Consider the following 4,846-nt stretch of genomic DNA (forward strand, 5'->3'; position numbering starts at 1 on the left):
CAACGGATTTTTATAAAGTTTTCACTATCATTTAGAGAATTTCTTCCGAAAGGTTTATATACAGGGTGTCCGGAAACTCGTAGTACAAGCGGGAAACTGGTGAATCTACATCACATTTGGAGTCGATTTTGTAGTATATATTTTTTTTATTTGAGCTTTCGTTATCGAGTAAATCGAGTTTGAAGTTGATTTTTTTTTTTTTTTTTTTTTTTTTTTTTAATCAAATTCTTATAAATTATTACTGAAGATCAAAGTACCCAACTAATTAAAACTATTTGAAAGTAAAACAAATGAAGAAACTCGGATTTGAAGCATTATTTTGAAATCACCCTTCATTTAACCCGGTGTAATCATAAAATATTTCTGCTCTGCAGGGTTAAAACATCTGTTATTCAACCCTAAACACCAGAAAAAACTTTAACCCTAAAATAGCCGAAAAATATATTTTTTTGGTTTTTTTTTTTTTTTTTTTGAAAATGCTCAAATCAAAAAACTTTATGTTTTTTTGGGTTCCCCATGTGGTGTAGATTCTCCAGTTTCCCGCTTGTACTACGAGTTTCCGGACACCGTGTATATAATACGAGTTAAGAATATTCATAAAAAGTAGCCAAAAGCTGAGCAATGCCGGGTACACATCAGCTATTTCCTTACTAAATAAATTTTTACTGAATGTTTCACATTTTACAAATTCTGTGAAGATATCGGACCTTCTAAGACGGCCATACTTCGCTAAAAGTATCGTGGTACGACCTTTCTGTAAGATACGTACAAAAAAACCTTAAAAAAACCCATACGTAACTCATTTTGGTAAAAAAAACGTCTCGACCAAAGATATTAGAAGAACGAGATATGCTATGTTGGCCGCCGGACCGTAGCCGGAGTACTACCTAATTAGGGTACTTTGAATACTATCGGGACGTGTACGCACAGAAATCTGTTCTATGTATTAGTGTGGATACCTTAGCGCAAGCGAAGGTGTGCAGTAGTATTGGTGAACAAAACCGGCGACACTCGGCAAAACAATTCCACTCAGTACGAACTGCGCATAGCACATCTCGTTCTTCTAATATCTTTGGTCTCGACCTAACTTTTATTTCAGATTTATGGAAATCATTTATAGCAAGATTATACTTTTTGTCTTTCTCTTCCTGTTAGACAAAGAATTAACGGATTTTATTTATGTGCTATGAAACTTTAACCTGTTTTGTCTTGTCTTTTTGGACATCATCAACAATACTCTTCTAACATTATTTCGCAACATGAAGTTCCGTATGAATTATTGCAATTACCAGGGTCACATAAAACCACACACTTTGGCCGTACGGGAAAGTTTGCCTGGAAACATCTCATTCGTTTTCCTCGTCTTGGGAAACAATCTTTGTCTCTCAGTATAAATTGCTTTTACTGCAGAAGATTCTGTCGGGTTGCTGCTAGAAGTTTGTTTGTTTTCCCCGGACAGATGACAAACGGGAAGCTAAGAACGAAACCGTGGCGTGGAAATCCAAGACGGTCTGCGATCTCACCGCGTCTTTAATATATATGTACTCTGTACTATTTGAAAGAAAAAAAAATTAAGTTGGTTACACAAAATGTTATCCGGCAAGTTCACGCGTCTTGAAAATGAAAAATTGTTTTTTCTCTTCATTGAGTGGTTCTATTATTAATTTCATTGTTAGATACAATTGAGGAGCGTTTTCACAAAAAGAAATCACTATAAAAAAATTGTTGACAATATTATATGGTAATCTTTACGCAAATTCAATAAACTGTTAGACATCATGATGTAATGAGAAAAAAATATTTATTTAAGAGAAGCCGTGAGAAGTATGTATATTTAAAAATAAGACGTAAATTGAGAATTTGATAAAGAAGAAATATCTCCATTTTAGGTCGTAAATAAAATTATTGTTTTTAATAAAAAATGGTAAAATTTTTGGCTTTATTTTCAAAGTACCTACTTCCACCGAAAAAATAATTATAAAAATTCTTAATTTAAAATATAATACCTACTGTTGATACTTACATACAAAAATACATAAGTAATAGCTAGGCAAAATATTTGGGAAGGAATCAGAAATAAAGTTTATTTTTTATGTAAATGTTGGCCTACTATGTTGGCATACATCTTTTACACTATTCAATACCTAGTTATTTAAATTTTACAGACATGTTAGTATGAAAATATCTCACTTTGTGAAAATGTATCATTTTCTATTACACATAAAGTAGGTAAAAATGTTGATTTTTGAAAATCTGAATTAGCCATTTCATAGAGACATCTCCTTGTTCATAGACAATAAGAATATTAAAATAAAATAAAAAACCGTTCTGGGTAGATATTTGTTCTCAGTATAAACTCAAGATTTATTTAGAAAAAAAACGTAATCGGTTAAATAAAATGACACTAAACGAAATATTATTTTTTCTTTCTTAATATTTTTTTTATATTAAATCCACACAGGAGGCCCTTGATTCCCTTATCAATTTCATTTTAAGTTACATTTCCATCACGCCATGTCCTAGTGTCAAAGTTGTCTACTGGATAGAAAAATATTTCTTATTTAATAATAATTATATTAACTGAACAATACGGCGCGCGCGTCTAAAAAAAAAAGTAAAATTTTGTCGAGCAAAAAATAATTTAATTAAAATTGTATTTCTTCATGTTCGATTATTTATAATAATATTTTATAATAATATTTTTTATGAAATGTTGAAATAAAAGTGGTCAAAAATTTCGATCTTGCCAGGATTCGAACCTGGAATCTTCTGATCCGTAGTCAGACGCGTTATCCGTTGCGCCACAAGACCCGTACGGAAATGCGCGCTATTTTGGTAAATACAGAGAAACGAGTTAATTTCAATGCAGGTACATTAAATGAATAGGGTGGCTTCACCTATTTAAATTTTAGATCATACTGCTTTACTGCAGGCTTCGCCTACGATTTTAGTTTAAAAATCTTGCATCTTCGCCTCCTTTTGACAGTTAAATTGGCTCTTAGAAACGCCGTTGCGAGTTACAAAATTTCGTATCAAATATAATAAAAACATCATTATTTTCTTCTTTAGTCATACAAAAATATCTGCTTAGTACTGACGAGATGTTACATTATAATGAATGTACAGTGAAACAGGCGTAGTAAAAAATGTGTAAACCGTACTTATATAGAGATGTCCAATAAATAGAAAAATAAAAATTATAATATATATACACAATAAAAATGGTTTTTACGGAAATCATTTCGTTAGTCTTTTCTTTCATTAAAATTTGATCCTCACAAAGCGTTTAATTTTTTTGGTTTCTGAAATATACAGAGTGGAAAAGTCACTCATGATTATTTTTTTTTTTTAAGAAAGACAAATAAATATTTCTGGTTTACGAATAACCTGACAATATTTGAAAATCTTCTACTACCACCACAGTAAGCGGAAAATGTTGCTTGTGTTGTGGTGGGAAGACTTAGCCAGTCGAGGAATTGAACACACGACACCTGGGTGGGACCCAAACGCGATGCCAACTAAGCCACTGACGGGACAAATATATTTATTTTATTTACTTAAAGGTCTCGACTCTTTTCCGAGAACGTTATTAAAATCGCGTTGCTGTGCCTCAGTCTGTCTGTGCATATAGAGAAACAATAGTGCGTTTTACTTTTACCTTCAATAGATGGCGCTGTTTAAAATAAACTGGTTTGTACAATAGATGGCGCTATTTAAAAAAAACGGTTTTTACTTTTTGGTTACGCAAAACTGCGACTCCATTATATGAGTTGGTGTAGCTAGAATAAGCCCTACGCAACACACCCGAATGAACAGTCCCAGAACTATGTTAATCGCAACGTAATATGGGATAATTTATTTTTAATGCATTCGCTAAACTTGAGAGACAGTTTTGTTTACACCTGGGCTTCTGGAATATAAGAAAAGTCCAGATTGGATTAAAGGATGAATAGAAACTCACCCATTGCAGTTGGGGCCAGTTTGCCAGATTCTGGATGCAATCGAAATATAAATATTAAATTATATTCACAATAATTTATTCCACAGTTGTGGTTATGTTTTACGTCGCTCCTCCCTGTCTGTGATACTATTAGATACTGAACTCTGCAGAACTCCAATTGAGCAAAATGTCACTGTGTTGACATTTTGCAACAATAACCGGTCATGGTGACATTTTGGGATGGGTAGATTGAGTAGGTAGGACAATTGTAGGATTAAAGATTTCCTATCCACCAAGTCTTTGTGAATGCATACCTAACAATCTCATATATATTGCGTGAACACCTGTCACAGGTGACATTTATATTATGAAAGCCATGAAGGTCAGGAATATATATATATATATATATAAAGGTCACTGTCTAGAAAAGATTTCTAAGAACCATGCCCATCCTCTTTTCATACAAATTTCTGTTTTTGTGCAACGCCGGCGATTAGTATTTGTATAAATTTTCAATAAAAAAATGCATTATTGACGTAAAATATCGACACATTGTGTGCTTCACCTATATCTACATTTCCATAGAATATTGATACGTTATTTAAAATCCACAATATGGAGAATTGCATTGTTAAGCTCCGAGTAAAATGGCAAATCTTTACTAATAGACCCGGAGTTGTCAGGAAACGGCCTGCCTTTGCTTTTCGACGTTTCCTCGCAGATAATATACCATTCAGCTACACCTCGCACATAAAGTAACTAGCGGTTACATGTCAGGACGTAGCCTCCGACGTTAAATATTTATCACAAATAATGCCGCGAACGACGCCGGCGCGCGACGCCTCCAGACGTCCGTTTTACGTGATTTGTAACACGCCCGACCCTTATGAAAAGAGAGACAGTTTT

The 4,846-nt window shown here is 33.3% G+C and overlaps 1 non-coding gene across 1 annotated transcript; it reads right to left on the minus strand.

Moving 5' to 3' along the window:
- Positions 1-2,738: 2,738 nt before the first annotated feature.
- TRNAR-ACG (transfer RNA arginine (anticodon ACG)) lies at positions 2,739-2,811 on the minus strand. Its single transcript has one exon. It is a non-coding gene; the product is annotated as a tRNA-Arg (tRNA).
- Between the last annotated feature and the right edge of the window lie 2,035 nt (positions 2,812-4,846).

Source organism: Hesperophylax consimilis, chromosome 14 (genome assembly GCF_061612785.1).
Source record: "Hesperophylax consimilis isolate HC1 chromosome 14, BYU_Hcon_1.0, whole genome shotgun sequence".
NCBI classification, from domain to species: Eukaryota; Metazoa; Arthropoda; class Insecta; order Trichoptera; family Limnephilidae; genus Hesperophylax; species Hesperophylax consimilis.